General features: G+C 43.1%; 1 protein-coding gene across 6 annotated transcripts in view; it reads left to right on the top strand.

Annotated features, from left to right (window-relative positions):
- Positions 1-3: 3 nt before the first annotated feature.
- The window catches only part of NINL (ninein like), a 138,033-nt gene continuing 116,974 nt past the window's right edge, over positions 4-21,062 (top strand). For 4 of the 6 annotated variants that reach the window (XM_025461492.3, XM_025461491.3, XM_025461489.3 and 1 more), the window contains exon 1: positions 4-159. The gene's annotated coding sequence lies outside the window, so the exon portion shown is untranslated. Of the gene's footprint in view, positions 160-1,717; positions 1,872-18,771; positions 18,861-21,062 lie in introns of those variants that run through there. The other 2 variants (XM_025461490.3, XM_049100085.1) reach the window with 2 other exon arrangements.

Genomic DNA, 21,062 nt, shown 5'->3' with positions numbered 1-21,062 from the left:
CGCGCGGAGGACCAGGGGGCGGCGCCTGGAGGCTGCGGGAGCGCGGCGCCGGGGCCTCCAGACACAAAGAGCGGTGGGCGGGACGAGGCCGGGTGCGTGCGCCGGCGCCCTGGGCCTGCCCCGTGGCCCGCGCGGAGATCGTCGGCGCCCGCCGCCCAGGTGAGCGGCCCCGGGGCTCTGCCCTCCGCCGCGCGTGGGGCCGGGTGCGGCGCGACAGGAAAGGCTGCGCCCCAGGCCGTCGGCGGGTGGGGGCGAGGGGGCCCGAGGCCCTGCGACTGTGGGCGCGGCGGGACCGTGGGGCGAGCCCCCGACACGGCCGCATCCGCCCTGGCGCGGGGCGGGGGCGCGGGGCGGGGGCGCGGGGCCCCGGAGCAGGAAGCCCGACGTGCGGGCCGCCGTTCCCGCCCCCCGGGGAGGCTGGGGCGGGGCGGGCCGGTCACTCCCGAGGCACGCGTCCCGCGGGAATCCGACTGCCCCCGCGCCTCTGGAAGCCGGGTCCCGCCGTCGCTGCGGTTCCTCCGCTGGGCCTCGCCGCGGGCCTGGACGGCTGCGTGCGGTCGGCATCGGGGCGAGCGCGGGGTCCGCGGACCTTCCTCGGGGCGGGGCGGGGCGCCGGGATTGCGGCCTTGCCCTTCGCCTGCGGGGCTCCGACTCCGCACAGGGGTTACATCCTTCGGCTTATCACGGGTTTGCACTTGGAGAATTTGTCTGAAATGACACTTCACTGTCCGGGACTCAAGGCCTGCTGCAGGGTTTAGGTGCTGCACTGGTTGCTCCTCTCGTTCGCGGGCTCCGCCTCGAAGCCCACGCAGGAGTCGGTCTGATCTCTTCGGGTGTTCCACACCGAGGCCACGCGGTCCCGCGGCGGGGCGGGGGCGGGGGCGGGGGCGGGGGCGCCCCGGGCACCGCCGCGGAGCCTGGAGAAGGTCAAGTGATGCCGTCAGCGCGGTCAGCAGGAAGGACGGGCTACAGGTGACCGCGAGCTTTTCTTGGAACTGTTACTGAGATCCCCAGGTTTTCCCTGTTGGACTTAGAATACGTTTCAAAGTAGAAAGTTAAAGATAGTTAAAATTGGTCTGTTGAACAGAACACTAAGCTGCCTCAGAGATTTATGAACTGTGTGTCAGAGTTTGTGGATATTAAAAGAAAAGTGCTGAGGCAGTTAGATCAGGCGTCTTGTCCGTGCTGTCCCTTTTCTTTTTTTTTTTTTTTTAATTTTTTATTTATTTATGATAGTCACGGAGAGAGAGAGAGAGGCAGAGACACAGGCAGAGGGAGAAGCAGGCTCCATGCACCGGGAGCCCGACATGGGATTCGATCCTGGGTCTCCAGGATCCCGCCCTGGGCCAAAGGCAGGCGCCAAACCGCTGCGCCACCCAGGGATCCCCGTGCTGTCCCTTTTCTATTTCACTTATACATCGACTGTTAGTGGCCTAGACTATTACACATTGAACTCGTCTATACTGGCAAATAAAAATGGGTCTTACGTATTTCAGATTCAATAAAAAATATGGGATAATGATATTTGCAGAATGAGAGAATAACAAGCCTTCTCGGAAGAAACTGAACATCAGATAACATTTAACACCACCAAATTAGAAACATTTTATAGAGGAAAAGTTAGGGTCTCAACGTTTTGAAAATTGAGGACTTTATATAATCTTTGATGTAAAACTGTTTATCCCTCTTACTTATCTCTATACATTGTGTTTTATAGGGCTGCTCAGGGATGGGGGAACTGACACAGTCATTTGCCAACAGCATGTTGGAAATCCCTTCCTGGTAGTGTGTGTCCTTTGTTCCCATCCTTAGTCCTTATGAACATTTGGTGGTAGAAAATAGACTAACAGAAGAGTTGCAGAGCTCTAACTGTAAGTATTCAAAGTATTCAGATCCTGCCTTTTAATGGTAAGTGGCTTTGAGTGCTGGTTGGTGGAGGGTCCTTTTTTGGGGGAAGATGGCACACGTGGGATTTGAGATTTGGATATGTGAGAGATCCCTCTGACCATATTCTTTTTACCTTGGACGTTTACCTTTGAGATTTTACCAGGAAAAGGTGGCTGCTAGAACTCTCCTTCCCTGACTGAGGGAAGGCCTAGAATAAGGAAGCAGAAACACAATGTCCTGGCCTCACCTTGAACTAGAAGTTTGAGAGGCGTAGTCAGGGGCATGGTGTCGCTCCTGGCTGGAGGGGCAGGAGTGCCCTCTGACCTGCAGGGGCAACTCCAGAGCCCTCTGACCTGCAGGGGCAACTCCAGAGCCACAGCCACTTTGCTCTCGATTCCGTGGTTATTCTGTAAAAGGCTGAGTGGTCATGGCTGTAGCTAGACTTTAGATTTGGGCTGAGCTGAGTCCTTGGCTTCAAGTGCAAATTAAGAATTCAGGCTCCTGGCCAGAGATTTGGTTAGTCACACGCAGGAGGCAAAAACTTTGGGTCACATTCCACCTGCAGCTATTTGGAGGGCTTTTCCTTTGCCCATCCTTGGGGTAACCTTGAGCCTTCTGAGACTTCCACCAAAGGATTCTGAATGTTTCTTTCTGTGAACCCAGGAATGGAGAAGCCCTTTGGATGTTGGTGTGTCTGTGTGTGTTAAAGATTTTATTTATTTATTCATGAGAGACACACACACAGAGGCAGAGACATAGGCAGAGGGGAAAACAGGCTCCATGCAGGGAGCCTGATGTGGGACTCGATCCCAGGACCCCGGGATCATGCCCTGAGCCAAAGGCAGATGCTCAACCACTGAGCCACCCAGGCGTCCTGTGTTTTTAAAATCTTGATGAAAGGGGCTCCTTTCTCCCCTGTTTGTGCTGGCATGGTCTCTGTGCCCTCTCTTCCTTTCTCCCTCTCTTTCTCTCAAATGAGTAAATCTTTAAAGAAAATAAAATAAAATCTTGATGAAAGAGCACCCAGCTGGTGCTGCCTGGTGATATATGTCTCTCTCAACCTCAGATTGTCCTTCCTTAAACTTCAAGACAGAATGGCTTGTTGTACCAATACAGTCTTCCTTAAGTTGAAATCATTTGCTTCTCAAATAAACCAGTGGCCTCTAGGTAATTCTAATAGACTCAAGTGTGAGAAGCGCTGGCATATATCAGCTTTTGTACATTGACTTATTTTGTGTTACATGAGAGGAAACTGGCAGATCCTTTTATGATGTGACACAGGCTCTTTTTTTTTTTTAATTTATTTACTTATTTATGATAGAGAGAGAGAGAGAGAGAGAGAGAGAGAGAGGAGAGAGGCAGAGACACAGGCAGAGGGAGAAGCAGGCTCCATGCCGGGAGCCCAATGCGGGACTCGATCCCGGGACTCCATGATCGTGCCCTGGGCCAAAGGCAGGCGCCAAACCGCTGAGCCACCCAGGGATCCCCGACACAGGCTCTTATAACCCAGTTATTTTGCTTTGGGATCTGCTTTGTTTAATAAGTTAAGATTTTGGTGTGTTGGAGTTTGTCAAAGTGGTCATTAGTTATTGTTAAAGATCTGAAGGGAAATCATTCTTCACAATGTCTAGTTTTTTAAGTTTTCAGTTAAGAATTTTACATTTGTGGATGTCCATCAGTTGGGATGTCTATCAGTTGGGATGTTTCCAATGATGGAAAACCCAACTCAGTCTTGGCTTAAACAGATAGGGAAGTCCTGGAAGAAGGGATTGTTCCAGTGGCTGAACTGGGAGTGTTCAATCCCAGGATGCCAAGATCATGACCTGAGCCAAAATCAAGAGTCAGATGTTCAACTGACCAAGCCACCCAGGTGCCCCAAATAATTATGAGAATTTTAAGTAGTAACATCTACAGACATCAAAGTCTTACTTCATATGTATAGTTTGAAATAATAAAAGTTCAAAAAGAATTTAAAATGCATCAAGAACTGCTTAATTTTAAAGCCACACTTTTGCCACAGAGCAGGCCTGGCAAAGCCTGAGTTAAGAAGGACTCCTGGAGGCCATATGGTCCAGCAGTCCTAGCTCCTCCCTCCTCAGGCCACCTGTGGTGGGCAGGTGAAGATGTTCTGGATACCTTGAGCACTCCCTGGGGCATGGCAACCTGCTCTCAAAGTCTGACTGAGCAGACCATTCTATTGATTTTTAAATAATGTGTAACTGTTTATGAAATTCCTGTGCCATTTAAACTAAACCCCAAATCAGTGACCATTTCATTACATTAGTTGATGTTGGTTCTTATGTTTGGTCTGATGCCATCTGTGACCCTGAGGGAGACCCAACATGCCCCAGTGTGAATGACATTCCCAGGAGGTTGCTCTGGCAGGACCACGTGGTGGCTGACAGAAGCTACAGTCCCAATCCCAATATCAGACTTAACCGTTTAATGTTATTTCCTTGGGCACACACATGATGCCCACCAATGCAAAGCAGAACTCTTAACACATGGAATTTGAGTTGCCAATTCCCTTCTCACTCGCCTCATACATCTAGACAAATTGTGTAAGTCACAGTTTTGTATCAGCACTGAAAATTCTTGACTTTCTTTTAAATGTACAGAAATGATCTAGTCGCTGAGGCAGTGACATATAGTAGAAATCTCACATGCTAGGAGGCAGAGAATCTGCAAAGAGCCTATCCAGATCCTGGTGCACCCTTCAGGGCCATGTGATTCTGAGCATAACCCCCTGTTTTCAGGATGGGGATAAGAGCATGCCCCAGCTCAGCACACTGTTATGAGGACTACATGGAAGAGTTTACTGAAAGCAGAGAACAGAGGCTGGCACACAGTGAGTGCACAATTTTGAAACAAATCATCAAAAAAATTAGGTCTAAAAAATTAAAAAAGTAAATAAAAACAAATCACCTAGAGACCAGGGCTCCATTTCTGACACCAGCACGGCCAGTGCACAAGCCATACAGAGGGCCTAGGGGATACAGTCTACTGTGTGGGGAGCCACATAAGCCCTCCAGTGACCAGGTACCCAAAGCCTGACCTCCGTAGCCCCCATGCACCCTGCTTCCACAGAGTAGCAGCCAGGAAGTGTGGGGTCTATCACAGACCAAGGTGGGGTAGTCCCCTTCCAGCTGGTTCAATGGCCCAGAAGCCAATGACACAGAGGCCACTGGGTGTGTTACTCCTCATTCTTAGAGAGTCACAGAAGCCAACCTCCCTCTTCCTCCAGTGGTAAGACAGCTACCATCAACATGACAATGTGTGAAAAGGAGCAGCCTGGGCCCCTAAATATTGGTTCAGCCCAGTCAGTTCAGTGCTTGACTCCCCAGCACTGAAACTCTGCTCAGCCGACAGTTTGCTTGACATTCTCTCTCCTTCCTCCCCCTCCCCCATGTACATGCTCTCTCTTTCTCTAACTAAATAAATAAGTAAAATCTTTTTAAAAAAGATTTATTCATTTGAGAGAGAGAGAATGAGCAGTGGGGAGGGGCCGAGGGAGAGGGAGAAGCATGCTCCCCACTGAGCAGTTAGCCCCACATGGAGCTCAATCCCAGGACCCTGAGATCATGACCTGAGCCGAAGGCATATACTTAACTGAGCCACCTAGGCACCTCTAAATAAATAAAATCTTTTAAAAAAATTCTCATAATTCACATTCTTATAAAAGCTAATTGCCCTGTTGTGCATGCCATCCTAACTAACGATCAAAGTGAATATCACCTGTAAAGAGACTTCACTGTGCCTCCTAGATGAGGGGACTGAGAAGGGCTACCTCACCCACCTCACCCTGGGGGCATTGCTGCCATAACCTGACTCTCTGTGTGGAGACATTAGACAAACTCCATTTGTGTGATGTTCTACAGAGTAACTAACTGGCCTCTGTACTCTGCAAAACTTTCAAGGTCAGGAAACACGAAGAGTGAGGAACTAAAGGGACCTGACACTTGTATACACTACTTGACCCTGGAATGGGGCCAGGAAGGGGGCAGGAAAGCTATAAAAGACATTATTGGGACAATGGACAGAATTTGAATGTGAATGATAGAATAGACAATAGTATTATGATATCAGGTTCACATTGCCTGAGTTTGATCTTTCCATTCTACTGTCACTGTGTCCTTGAGTTTGGTAAGCACATGCTGATATTTAGAGATGGTGGGCACAAAGTATGAAACAATCAAAGAAGGAAGGAGGTAGAAAATGGTATCTATTATATCCTTTATATATATATATATATTATCTATTATATTATTTATGCCTATTGCATGATAAATGGGGCAAAGTGAGAACAACTGGTGGAGCTCCCTGGGTAAAGGGTATTAGGGAATTCTTTGTACCGTTCTTGCAACTTTTCTATAAACTAGAAATTATATCAGAATAAAAAGTCACAAAAATGTTTATTATGTATTCACTGCAATCTAAATACCTTTTTTTTCTTGTTATAATGTCTCTGAATGTGGGATGCATCTTGCAATCCTTGCTGCCTTAGTATTGTGTCAGATTTTGATAGCAGGGTTTTGTTTTTAAGTTATTGGTTTTAGAATCATTGATACCCTGGGTTTGATGAAGTGTGGTATTTTCTCTGACTTTGTTGTCTGAAGAGGTTAGGAGAAAAAGAGGACAATCCTTCCAGTAGTTTTGTGTGTACAGCTTTTTTGTTCCGTTGTGCTTCATAGTAGGCCAGACGTCCAGCTGCCTTTGCTCATTCCCCATCGGTCCTTACAGATGTTTCAAACTCAACACATTCCAGCTGGACTCCTGTCTTCGCTTCCAGCGCTCAGAACTGCTCCTCCTTTGTGTTTCCTGACTCAGGGAGCAGAAACCTGATTTTTAGCCAGTGATGGCCTAGGAATGACCCCATGGCTTCCGGTGCGTAGGGAACTGTCCCCTTTGTGTGAGGAGATGGGTCAGTGGGAGGCCCTCACCCAGTCTCACCTCATGGCACGTACTAGTTCTAGTGCGGCCAGTTTCTTGAAGCGTCTTTGTACTCTAAATGTCCGTGCCTCATTTTCCCTATTTGTTGAGTAAGAACGGCCTTCCCAAATCTGTTAAGATAATGGACCAGGCAACTTAAGGTAGAATAAAACTCAAATTCTGTGACTTGAAATGGGAGAGCTTTTTAAACACTTAACTAGAATCATTCAAGGAGCTGAGTCCTGTTAAGCAGACGCCCTGTGGGGACAGGTGTGTGGCCAGGCTCTTGTTTCTTGACTCCCAGCGCTTGCTCCTAGATTTCTGTCCAGTTCTGGGGTGAGTCAGGAGCAGGTTGAGTTGGGCATTGGATGCTCACCAGGGGCTGCCAGGTGCCAGCGGCCTGGTGTTCCTGAGCTCCTCTGCACCGGGGCCACCAGTCACTACAGTGTTGTAGTTTTCTGTAGCAGAGCATCAAGTCTCATCAGCTCCTGAGCCCCACATGTGTCAGGTGTGCAAAGGGTTCCGTCCCAAGTGTTATTTTGCATCAGCCCGGGTTTACAGCATTTTATTTTAGTTTATTTTGTTTGGCATGGACTTCAAGCAGCTGCAATAGCAAAACACAGTGATTTCCCCAGGGCCTGTTTCTTGGGCTGTCTTGTTTTATCTGCATTGAAGACGAGTAGTTCTTGGCAATTCTTATTTTTTCTTTCTTTCTTTCTTTCTTTCTTTCTTTCTTCTTTCTTTCTTTCTTTCTTTCTTTCCTCATTCATTCATTCATTCATTCATTCATTCATTCATTCATTTATTAATTAGTTCTTGGCAATTCTGAATCTGCTTTTATGGCCATGGAGTAGTTGCTGTTGACACTGACCTTCACAGCAGGCTCATTCTTTAGAAATAGAAATACAAAATCTTCAGTCCACTGCTGGATTCTGTGGACTTTTAAATATGTGTAAAGAACAGAGAAGACCAACATGTGCCTTTTGCTCTTGATTATGTGGCTGGAATTTTAGATGTGAAAAGTGGGACAATAATGCTGGTGGGTGGGCGGGGGGGATTGTTAACGGTTTTCTAAGTAAATCTTATTGGTTGTATTATTTTATTTTATTTTATTTTATTCTCTTATATTCTTTATAGCCAATATGCAACAAAAATTACACCCTGGTTCTGGTGAAGAGAAGATATCTCACTGTTTCATAGCAGATAACTAGAAATGGATTGGGACAGGGAATGTTTGGTTGAAGTATTGCTTTGTAATTTGGGGGACTATGCAAGTTAATGTTCTTTCCTTATGATTAGATTTACTAATATAAAATTCTTATGTAACATTAGGTTTGGTTTAGAACTGGAAGAGACATTTCCCCATATATTCTGGATTTCAGAGTCCTGCACTTAGGCATGGAAAAACTTTTTTTAATATTCAAAACTTTGTATATTTGGATATTATTAGTAGACATGAGGCAGAATGTAAAGGTTGGTAGTTCTGACTGTGGAATTAGACCTCAATATGTGTTCGTTTACTAGCTCTGTGACTTAGGGCAAATACTTAACCTTTCTGTGCTTCAGTATCCTCGCCTTCAGTATGGGATAACAGTGGTGCCTCCCTCACAAGGCTAATAAATTCCTAGGTGTTTAGGAATGTGCCCATCATATGATGAGCTCAAGAAATACTAGTTTTGTATTATCCAAAGACTATTTGGCAAAAGCAAGCAACTTACTGAGGGGTCAGAGGTAGAGACCTCCTTCCTGTGCAGAACTTACACAGCTGGGAGTAGAGGGTTAAGAAAATCTCATAGTGCCCTTCTTATTTTTCTCCTTCAACCTTTAAAGGTCACTTGACTGAAATAAAAATAAATAACAACAATCATCCCACAAAAAGAAATGTCATAAGGGCAAAATATGCAAATACTCCAAAAAATAATAAATTCGGTACTTAAAGGAAAAAAAAAAAACCTTATTAATCAAGACCCTATTACCCTCCAAGTTGTGTGCTCATTTCCTGTGGTGTGTATTTTGTGGACTTAAAATGGGAGCATGTGCTGGCCTTCTGTTTTGTTCAGGGTTTTTCCGCCTCTTCCTTCCCCTCCCCCCGTCTGACACATTCTTTGATTGGGATGTCACCACTGCAGTAATTTTGGGTCTTTTTTTAAACTGACAGGTGTTGGGCAGCCCCGGTGGCGCAGCGGTTTGGTGCGGCCTGCAGCCTGGGGTGTGATCCTGGAGACCCAGGATCGAGTCCCACATCGGGCTCCCTGCATGGAGCCTGCTTCTCCCTGTGTCTCTGCCCCTCTCTCTCTGTGTCTATGAATAAATAAATAAAATCTTAAAAAAAAAATAAACTGACAGGTGTTTGTGTGTTGGAGTTTACAGGCTTGTCTGTTTCTATAAACCATGGTGTGCTGAGGTGTTTCCCTTTTGTTAGGTTTTTGATTTTGTTCTGAGCAATTAGATACTTTCAGGTAAGCATTCTATGAAGAATTGCAGTCTTCCTGTATTGTTTCTCTGTTGGTATAAAATGTACACATCTTCCTTTTTTCCTGCAGCCCTGCTCTGCCTACCACTACCCACTCATATTGCTGGTGGGTAAGTGTGCATTTGGGTCTCCAGTCATATCTTCCCCACTGGCTCCTCTGTGCAGGGGCTGTGGCAAGGCCTGCCCTCCATCCTGGCATGCCAGATGTATGGAATCACGTCACCCATGCCCTGGTGTGAAAACCTCTTAAGTTGTTTTAATTTGGGTTTCTTTACTGACCAGGAAGATTATGCCTATTAAATGTTTGCTTATTTTTTTTGTAATGAAAAGCAAGATTCTGCAGTTAGGTAGTCAGTCTCCTTTCCTGGATTTCTTGACAGTATTGTTCTTCCCAGAGTGAGAATGCTGAAGCAAGCAGCGGGCTTCCTCCTTTTACTCACCTCCTGGTCCGTATTTGCTAATAATGTGTCAGCTATGAGGTTGCACAGTAGCATGCAGGTAACATCCACTTGCTCAGCTTCTCAAACATTATAGAAAATACAAAAAGTGTGCATATGAATTCTCTTCTGGAATTTCTAGCATTTGATAGAGAATCAAATGGTCCACCTGGCTAATGATAAAACTCTGGGTGGTTCTGTGACCAGTAATATTTCTCAAATGATAAGGGTTGTGGGAGCTCACATTCCCGGATGCGTTTTGTACAACAGCATTCAGGAAAGAGTCCGCCCGTTCTGCATGCCTCCGTGCTTGCCCTAGTGCCAACACTCGCCTTTTACTTCAGAGAGAAATCTAGGTTACTAGTCATCAGTACCTGTTTGTCTCTCTCGAGATCTATCTGCACTCACATCTCCCCTCTCCCTCGCAGTGGCCTCCCGGGAGGAGGTGACCCACCTACCTCCATTTGTCCAAGATATGGGCTGCTGCTGTGGGATGGGAGGGAGATTGCAGCTTCCCAGACCAGCATTCCACACCATTGCTGCTCAGATTGGAGTGAGATTGAGACCCTTTGGGAAGTTAATGATCTCAGACTCTCAGAGTTTGTGAACTGAAATTATTTTGTTCAATAAAACCTAGGTATAAATGCCTTAGCATTTATAAACCTGCAGCAGGATAATTAACTGAAATAGAATACATGTTTTATTCTGTTTTTCTTTTTCTTTCTTTTTTTTTTCTTTTCATTCCAAGACAGCAGCTGACATCTACTTGGTGTTCTCTTGCATTCAGAGACCTTTATGTTGGAGAGCTAAAGGCACAGGTTTTTGGAAAAGGATGTCCCTCTCCTTAAAAAATATTAGATGTGCTAAAATTGACTCATAAGTGTGTATGTCTAGTGTGTACAGTTCTGGAAGTTGAAACAGGTATAAATTTGTAATCATCACGACAATGAGAACAGAACAGTTTCATCCCCCAAAACACACACTTGCTGCCCCTTTGTGGTCCTTAATCCTGCCCACCTGTTTGCTGACCCTTTCCCAGAATGTCACATTAATGGAATCTTACAACATGTATCCTGTCCAAACTGGCTTCTTTCTCTCAGTCTTTGTGTTCCTTTTATTAATCAGTAGCATTCAGGGTGAGGATGGATGTCAATCCATTCACCAGTTGGAGGATGTTAGGATAGTGTCCAGTTTTTACAGTTGTGTATACAGACGCTACAAACATGTGTCATACAGATTTTGCGTGAACATGTTTTTGCTTTTTCTAGGGTAAATACTGAGGTATGGGGTTGCTGAGTCATACAGTAAGGCTGTTTAATTTGGAACTGCTTTCTTTCCAGAGTGACTTTACCATTTTGCATTTCTAGCAGCAATGTATGACAGTTTCATTTGTTCACCTTGCCAGTTGCTGATACTGGAATTTCTTAAAAATTTTAATGTTAGGGGGATCCCTAGATGGCTCGGCGGTTTAGTGCCTGCCTTCGGCCCAGGGTGTGATCCTGGAGTTCCGGGATCGAGTCCCGCATCGAGTTCCCTGCATGGAGCCTGCTTCTCCCTCTGCCTCTCTCTCTCTCTCTGTCTCTCATGAATAAATAAATAAAATCTTAAAAAAAATTTTTTTAATGTTAGCTATTTTAACAGACGTGTAGTGGTATCTCATTACAGTTTTTTTTTTCTTATTTATTTTAAAGAGAAAGAGAGAGAGAGAGAGAGAGGGAAATACAGACTTTCTGCTGAGCAGAGAGACCAACATGGAGCTGCATCTTGGAAGCCTGGGTTCATGACCTGAGGCCAAAGGCAGACACTTAACTGAATGAGCCACCCAGGCCTCGCTCATTACTGTTTTAATTTGGATTTTCCTAATGGTGAATGATGTTGAACATCTTCTCCTGTGCTTATTTCCATCCATGTGTTTTCTTTGGAAGTGTGTCAGTTCTAATGTTTTCCAAGCTTTTTTTTTTTTTTTTAATTGGGTTGTTTCTAACTGTTCAGTTTTGATAGTTCTTATATATTCTCTATGCAAACTCATTGTGGGATATGTGGTTTGCATTTGTGGTTGGCGACTTGTCTTTTCATTCTCTGAGCAGAACCTTACAGCAAAAAGTTTTAATTTTGCTGCAATCCAATTTATTGATGTGTCTTGTATAGATTTTACTTTTTGTGTCTTATTTTAAAAAGTTCAGGCCATTAAGATTTCCCTCTGTGTTTTTTCTTTTTTTTTTAAACTTATTAACTTATTTATTTATTTGTTTGAGACAGAGGGGGGGGGGGGCAGAGACACAGGAGGAGGGAGAAGCAGCCTCCATGCCGGGAACCTGATGTGGGACTTGATCCCGGGACTCCAGGATCACGCCCTGGGCCAAAGGCAGGCGCTAAACCGCTGAGCCACCCAGGGATCCCCTGTGTTTTTTTCTAATAGTGCTGTACTTTTACATTTTTGTGTTTAGTGTGATGATAAATTTTGAGTTAAGGGGCGCCTGGATGGCTCAGTCAGTTGAGCATCTGCCTTCTGCTCAGGTCATGATCCTGGGATTGATGAGCCCGGTCCAGTTCCCTGTGCAGTGGGGAGTCGCTTCTCCCTTTCCCTCTTCCCCTCCCTACCACTTGCTTGTGCTTTGTGTGCATGCACTTTCTTTCTCTTTCTCAAATAAACAAACTTTAAAAGAAATTAAAATTTTTGAATTAAGTTTTGTACTAGGTATGAGGTTTACATTGAAGGGCTGTTTTTTCTTTGCATGTAGATATTTGATTGTTCCAATACCATTAATTGAAGAGGCTATTCTTTATTGAATTTTTTTGCAATTTTGTCAGATCAAAGGGCTGTATTTATGAGTCTGTTAATGGATCCTCTGTAATCTGGTTCATTTATGTATGTGTGTATGTGTTTATCCCTTTACTAGTACCACTCTCTCGATACTAGAGCTTTAAAGTAACTTTTTTTCTTTTTTTAATTTAAAGTCAATTAGCCAACATCATTAGTTTCAGATGTAGAGTTCATTTATTCATCAGTTGCATATAATAGCCAGTTCTTATCACATCATGTGCCCTCCTTAATGCCTGTCACCTGATTACCCCATTCCCTTACCTTCCCTCCAGCAACCCACCCTTTATTTCCTACAGTTAACAGCCTCCTATGGTTTATCTCTCTCTGATTTCTTCCTGTTCCGTTTTCACTCCCTTCCTTTATGATCCTCTGCACTGTTTCTTATATTCCACATGAGTGAAACCATATGATAATTGTGTTTCTCTGACTGACTTATTTCACTCAGCATAATACCTTCCGGTTCCATCCAGGTCAATGTAAATGTTAAAATTTCATCCTTTTTTTTTTTTTTTAATAAGTTTTTTTTTTTTTAATTTATTTATTCAGAGAGAGAGAGAAACTGACAGGCAGAGACACAGTCAGAGGGAGAAGCGGGCTCCATGCAGGGAGCCCGACGCGGGACTTGATCCTGGGTCTCCAGGATCACACCCCAGGCTGCAGGCAGCGCTAAACCGCTACGCCACCGGGCGTGCCCAATTTCATCCTTTTTGATGGCCGAGTAATATTCCTCTGTGTGTGTGTGTGTGTGTGTGTGTGCACGTGCGCGCCACATCTTCTTTATCCATTCATCTGTTTGTGGACCTCTGGGATCTTTCCACAGTTTGGCTATTGTGGACATTGCTGCTATGAACATGGGGGTTGCAGGTGTCCTGTCAGTTCTTTTTTTTTTTTTTTTTTGTCCTGTCATTTCACTACATCTGTATCTTTGGGGTAAATACCTAGTAGTGCAATTGCTGGGTCATAGGGTAGCTTTATTTTTAACTCCTTGAGGAACATCCACACAGTTTTCCAGAGTGGCTGTACCAGTTGACATTCCCACCAACAGTGCAAGAGGGTTCCCCTTTCTCCACATCATCTCCAACATTTGTTGTTTCTTGTCCTGTTAATTTTCCCCATTCTCACTGGTGTGAGGTGGTATCTCATTGTGGTTTTGATTTGTATTTCCCTGATGGCAAGTGATGCGGAGCATTTCTTCATGTGCTTCTTGGCGATTTGTATATCTTTTCTGGAGAAATGTCTGTTTGTGTCTTCTGCCCATTTCTTGACTGTATTATTTGCTGTTGGGTTTGATAAATTCTTCATAGATCTTGGATACTAGCCTTAACGTAACTCTTAAAATAGGTAAGGTGGATTCTCCAGTTCCATTCTTTTTTTGTTGAAATCCTTTGCTGTTCTAGTTCTTTGCCTTTCCGTGTGCATTTTAAAACCTACTTGTCGGGTAGCCTGGGTGACTCAGTGGTTTATCGCTGCCTTCAGCCCAGGGTGGGATCCTGGAGTCCTGGGATCGAGTCCCACATCGGGCTCCCTGCATGGAGCCTGCTTCTCCCTCTGCGTGTGTCTCTGCCTCTCTCTCTCTGTGTTTGTGTGTGTCTGTCATGAATAAATAAATAAAATTTAAAAAAAACCTACTTGTCTATCAATTCTGCTGGGGTTTCTGTTGAAATTAGGTTAAATCTGTAGCTCAGTTTAAGGAGAATTGATAATTATATTGTGTTTTCCAATTCATAAAAAATGGTATAAAATCTTAAAGAAAAACAAAATAAAACAGTGGATGTGTCTGTTTCTCCTTGCAGTTTTTTTTTTTTTTTTAAGATTTTATTTATTTATTCATGAGAGACACAGAGAGAGGCAGAGACACACAGACAGAGGGAGAAGCAGGCTCCATGCAGGGAGCTTGATGCAGGGACTCCAGGATCACGCCATGGGCTGCAAGCGGCGCTAAACCGCTACGCCACCGGGGCTGCCCTGAAAAGAATTTTAATGGTAGCTCTGGAGTTTGCAATATACGATTACAACTACAGGCAGCCTTTGAACAATGTTGAAGGGTAGGGGCCTGCCCTGCAGCAGTTGAAACTGTGTGTTAACTTTTGAGTCCCCAAAAACTTAACTAATGGCCTGGTATTGATTGGACACCTTACCCATAATAAGAGTTGACTAGGGGATCTCCGGGCGGCTCAGCGGTTTGGCGCCTGCCTTCCGCCCAGGGTGTGATCCTGGAGTCCTGGGATCGAGTCCCCCATCAGGCTCCCTACATGGAGCCTGCTTCTCCCTCTGCCTGTGTCTCTGCCTCTCTCTCTCTCTGTGTGACTATCATAAATAAATTAAAAAAAAAAAAAAAAGAAATCTTGCCATTTGAAACAATGTGGATGGAACTGTAGGATATTATGCAAAGCAAAATAAGATCAGAGGAAGATAATTATCATATGATCTTATGTAGAATTTAAGAGCCAAAACAAAGGATATTGGAGGAAGAGAGGAAAAAATAAAACAAGATGAAATCAGAGAGGGAGACAAACCATAAGAGACTCTTTATCATAGGAAACAACCTGAAGTTTGCTGGTGGGGGTGTCTGGGGGACCAGGGTAACTGGGTGATGTAATGAGGACTGGGTGTTATATAAGACTGATGAATTACTGACTTCTGCCTCTGAAACCAATAATACATTATATGTTAATTGAATTTAAATAAAAAATTTTAAAAATAAAATTAAAAAATACAAAAATAAAGCAAAAATTCTTTTTTTTTTTTTTAAGCAAAAATTCTTTTAAGAAAAAATCATAAGGGAGAGAATACACATTTACAGTACTATATTTATTTTTAAAAATCTGTATATAAGTGGACCCATGCAGTTCAAATGTAATTGTCCAAGGGTTAGTTGTAATCTGTGTCCACTTTCAGATAACTGTAGCACTTTACAGATAGTGAAAAGCACCTCAGGACAGAATATTACCAATTCCTTCCCCCCCATTCCTTATAATATTGCTGTCATTTGTTTCATTTATCCATAAGCTGTAATCACCCAGTAGGTTGTTGCTACGTTGAGTTTGAACAGTTATCTATGAAATCAGTTAATAAGAAAAAAGGAGTTTTTATTTACCTTCATTTATTCTTGATTGGTTTTGGAGAAGTTGGATGTAATTCTTTACTTTGCTTCTCTATAGGGTTAAAGAACAAATATCCAGTTGAGTGTATTAGAAGATATAATTGGCTCTATTAAGAAATTTATGAATTGAGGCAGCATCCTATCTAGCAAGTAGAGAGGAGCTCAGAGGAGTTGTACAAAATAGATTTTTTATAGGAAAGAGGATGGGGCAAGAAAGTTACTAGCAAAAAAGAAAGAGAGGATTGTTTCAGGCAAGGTCACCTTCCCTTAGAGGAAATGCAGGGGGAAGGTGGATTACCTCATCTTCCTTTGGGGGGTGGCAAAGGCCCATGGGACAGATTGCCTTGGGTGCTGATCAGAAAGTTATGACCAGATAAGACTTCTTTTCTGGAGCAGGTTGAAAGTGCAATTAAGTTAGGTATTGAAACCTGGTTTGGTGACTTGGCCCAACTGCCACCATTTTGAGTCTGTGGTTTCTTTTCAACAATAGGTAAGGTATTTTTTCCCCTCTGGATTTTTTTCATGATTTGTCTTTGGTTTCCTGTATTTTGAATATATGTATAGGTGTAGGTTTTTCTGGGTATTTATTTTGGTTGGGGTCCTCTGAGCCTCCTGGATATGTGGTTTGGGATCTGCCATGAATTTTGGAAAATTCTCACAAATTAGTACTTCAAATGTTCCCTCTCCTTTCTGTGTTCCTTCTCTTTCTCATATTCCAATTATGCACGTATTTCAGTGTACTGGTGAGTGTGTCAAAAGCATTCCTCATTTCTTTTATAGTATTTTGATTCCTGGGATTTCCTGTTGATTCTTTATTAGAGTTTTCATCTCTCTGTTTATATTCCCTGTTTTTATAGGTTGTCCATTCTTACGTTAGAGCTCCTAGCATATTAATAATAGTTATTGTAAATTCCTGATCATTGTGAAATCTTTTCCATATCTGAATTGAGTTCATTTTTACCTTGTCTCCTTGGACTGTATTTTTTTTTTCTGTTGTGCCCAAGATCGCGAATCCGAGAAACCACCAAGGAGCCGACACCAATGCAAGTGCACGAGGGTTTATTAGCAAGCTCGAGCTTGGGTCCAAGTATACCCGACACAGCGGAGCAGGGACTTGGACCCCGAAGTGGGTTACAGCTGGGTTTTTTATAGGCTGGTCTAGGGGATTTTCAGAAGGGATGGAAGAATTTCTCAAGTTCTGTTTACATTTTGATATGGGGCTTTCAAGGGCATTGAGCTCTGTTCTCATTCTAAGATGGGGCTTTCTACCAGGGCGTGGGCTCTGCTGTCTTTTTGATATGGGATTCTCTGCTGAGGGCAATTCTGAGCTCTGTTGTCTTTCTGATATGGGATTACCTGCCCAGGACATTGAGGACATTCTGCAGTTTTTCCCATAAAGTTCAGCTCTTATTCACAGGGGCCTAAGATGGCTGTACTTGTGCTAATGCTAAACTTTAGGTGGGATGGCCTTAATTTTTCTCAGCCTCCACATTTCTTGCTATTAGCACACCTTGTAATTAAAAAAAAAAAAAAGGATTTATTTGTTAGAGAGAGTAAGGGGAAGAATAGAGGATGAGGGAAAAACTTCAGTAGACTTCATGCCAAGTGTGGGGAGTCTGACTCGAGGCTTGATCTCAAGATCCAAAGATCATGACCTGAGCCAAAACCAGGAGTTGGATGCTTAACCGATAGAGCCACCCAGGAGCCCCACACTATGTACTTTTTGTTAAAAGTGGGACTTGACACCTGGGGGAATAGGATTGAAGTAAAAAGACCTTTAGTGTGAGGTTTTGTGTATCTGGGTCGGACTTAGGCTGTGTTTAGTGTTTGATGTTTGCTGTAGTTGTAGATGTCAGAGGCTTCAGATTCTCTTCAGGTGTGCTTTTTTTTTTTTTTTTTTTAAATCTGTCTACCATTTTTTAGTTTCCCCAGAAATTCCATCTGAAATGGAGTCCGCATCTTAAGTTTCTCAGTTGTAATCCATTGCTGTGATACTGGAGCCCTGTTGATGTGATGAGCTGTTGGGCACGGAAAGCATTCTGCAGTCCTGTGAGTCAAGTCTCAGTGTTTTGTTGGCCTTGGAGTGTGCCTTTGGAAAGACTTTCTTGGAGTGTGCCTTGGAGTGTACCTTTGGAAAGACTTTCTCAGCCTTTGGGTTTTTTTTGTTTTGTTTCTCCTCCCTATCATGAGACAGGTTAGTGGCGGCCCCAGTTGTCATCCTTCCCCTGGGTGAGATAAGGCTTTGATAAAGTAGTTTTCCTTGTGGGAGGGCCTTTGGTATGGGAGAGTTTTCAAGACAGTGACTTTTCTCTGGGTGCATTTCAAAATGGTTAGTTTTAATCTCACTTCTGTCCAAAGCCTGAGGGATTTTCTTTCCCTACAGTCTACACCATGAGAAGCAGGTGGGGCCTGCTGGAGGAACAACTGATGAAAGTGTGTTTTCCCCCCTTTCTTCAGGACTCTGCCCAGGAGTTCCAAACTCCACTTTCCACAGTCTGCCTCCAGCACTTGTCGTTACTGTTTATACGTTTAACCAGTCAAGGGCTCTGGAGGGTTCTGTTCCAGCAAAGCTGTGGTTCTCTGTATGCCCAGATCTGTCTCTGGTTTTTAGGGTAGTAGTTTTCCCTGTGACCTCATTCTGATGGACTCAAAACAGCCTGCTTATTTTCATTTTGTTCAGCCTTTTTTCTTGTGGAGTGGACTGGTGCTCTTCATATGTTGGAACTGATATAAGAAGTTAGTTTTGTCAGTTTTTCCTTCGAGCTTTGTTGGCCTGTTTTTAGGTATTTGGTAGTCTCCTTTTATCTGTGGGGGATACTTTCCAAGACCCCCAGTGGATGCCTGAAGCTGTGGATCAGACCGAACCCTGTATGTACTGTTTTTTTCCTTTATGTATGTGTATACCTATGATAAAGTTTAACTTAAAATGAGGTACAATAAGAGATTGATTAAGAACGTTAATAACCAAATAGAGCAATTATAAAAACATACTGTCTTATGTGAATATTATCTCTTTTTCTCAAAATGTCTTACTGAGCTGTACTTGCCCTTGTGACGAGAAGAGATAAAATAGGCATTTTGATGTAGTGTTAGCTTACTGTTGACCTTCTTACCACAGGTCAGCAAGATCATCTACTTTCAGACCTCGGCTGATACCCTGGAAAAGTGAAACTGTGGATAAGGGAGAACTACTGTATTTACATTTAGGTTTGTTATGTCTTCTTGGTGAATGGACATTTTGAAATCATTAGTGAATGTTCCTCTTTATTACTGGTAATTTTCCTTACTCCAAAGACTGCTTCTCCTGATATTAATTTACTCCACATTAAAAAAAATAGCATCCTTCTACTTATATTGGAAGTGGATTTCTTATAGAGAACATGTTTTTGGGTCTTCTTAAAAAAATTTCAATCCAATAGTTCCTGTTTATCAGTGTGTTTAGACCATTTACATTTAATGTAACTATTAATATGTTTGGATTATTTCAATCATTTTATTATTTGTATTCTCTCTGTCCTGTGTTGTGTGTATATGTACTGAAGTACAGTTGACATATAATTGATCCCTATGTTTTTATTTTTCTCCCTTTCCTGGATTGCTTGAATGTTTTTTAGTACTTTATTTTAATCTGTTGAGATTTTTAATTATGTATCTCTGTATAGTTGTTTTAGTAGTAGTTCTAGGGAATTACAGTATTCATATTTAACTTTTCTGTCCACTTAGAAATAAGATGCAAGGCACCTGCGTGGCTCAGCCAGTTGAGCATCTGACTCTTGGTTTTGGCTCAGGTCATGATCCGGTGTCATGAGATCGAGCCCTGAGTTGGGCTCCATGTGCTGATGAGCCTGTGAAGTCTGCTTGAGATTCTTTTCCCTTCCCTCTCTCATCCTCTCCCTCCTCGTCTGTTCCCCCCCTCCCACTCTCTCTCTCTAATAAATAAAATCTTAAAAAAAAAAAAAAGAATGATGTGGGGTGCCTGGATAGCTTAGTTGGTTATATGTCCAACTCTTGATTTTTGACTCAGGTCATGATATTGAGCCCTGCATCAGGCTCTGCACTGAGCATGGAACCTGCTTAAGATTCTCTCTCTTCTTCTTCCTTTGCTCCTCTGAGAAGGAAAGAAAGAAGGAGGGAGGGAGGAAAGGAAGAAGGAAGGAAGGAAATAAAGAAAGAAAGGGAGGGAGAGAAAGGAAAGGAAGGAAAAGGAGGGAAGGGAGAAAGAAAGAAAGAAAATGATGCCACTTCAGGTAGAACATAGAAACCATACTACCACACAGGTTCCTTTACTTATATGTTACATCTTTATAACATTGAAGATTGCTGCAGTGTTATGTTTTTGCTTTGTGCTATCATAACCTGTTGTAAAGAACTCAAGAGAAGAAAAAGTCTTTTACTCTCAAATAGCTATTTGACATTTCTATTGCTCCTCCTTAATTCCTAAAATTCCATTTTCCCTCTGGTATCATTTCCCTTCCATCAGAAGAGTTTTCTTTAGTCATTTATTTTAGAACAGGTCTGTTGGTGACAAATCTTCTTAGTTTATCTTTACTTGACAATCTGTTTCTTTCATTTTCATATCTGAGAGAAATTTTGCCATCGTCATTCATAGACAGCTGCTTCCTTCTCCATCTGTTAGGGAGACTAGACAGTGAATATTTTGGTAATGGGCATTAAACATCATGAGAGAGATCCCTGAAAACTAGGAAAGGAATAGGGTACTGTAGGCTCCTAGAGAAGAGGTTTTCAGCCTGTTTGTTGAAGATTCTGGGGAATTACAGGCTCTCAGAGGGTGAGGTTAACAGCTGATGGAACACGATGCCAGCCCCCAGGCCTTGGCTCAGCAAAAATTCCTGTGCCCATTTTGGCACAGATATATGAAGGCCACCTGACTTCCAGGGTCATGAGCTGCCTACTGACTTAAGACAAGTTGATCCTTTACAAATTTTAGGTTCCTTTTGCTAGAGGACATCTGCCACATAGGAAGTCAAAAATACATGAGAGTTAGTTATTCCCCCCTCATAACCTTGCTTCTGCCCATTTTAAGTTGGACTTTTTGGTTTTTTTGAGGGGTGTTGATTTGTATTAGTTTTTTATATGTTTTGGATAGTAACCCTTTATTGGATATGTCATTTGCAAATATCTTCTCCCATTAATAGGTTGCCTTTTAGTTTTGTTGATTATTTCCTTTGCTGTGCAGAAGCTTTTTATTTTGATGTAGTCTCAATAGTTTATTTTGTTTTTATTTCCCTTGCCCTAAGATACATATCTAGAGAAACGTTGCTGCAGCTAATGTCAGAGAAATTACTGCCTGTGCTCTTTTCTAGGATTTTTGTGGTTTCAGGTCTCACATTTAGGTCTTTAATCCATTTTAAGTATAATTTTGTGTATTATGAAAAAAAGTGGCCCACT

Source organism: Canis lupus, chromosome 23 (assembly GCF_003254725.2).
Source record: "Canis lupus dingo isolate Sandy chromosome 23, ASM325472v2, whole genome shotgun sequence".
In the NCBI taxonomy this organism is placed as follows: Eukaryota; Metazoa; Chordata; class Mammalia; order Carnivora; family Canidae; genus Canis; species Canis lupus.
The sequence above is the reverse complement of the archived record's forward strand: the minus strand, read 5'-3'. Positions and strand labels throughout refer to the sequence as shown.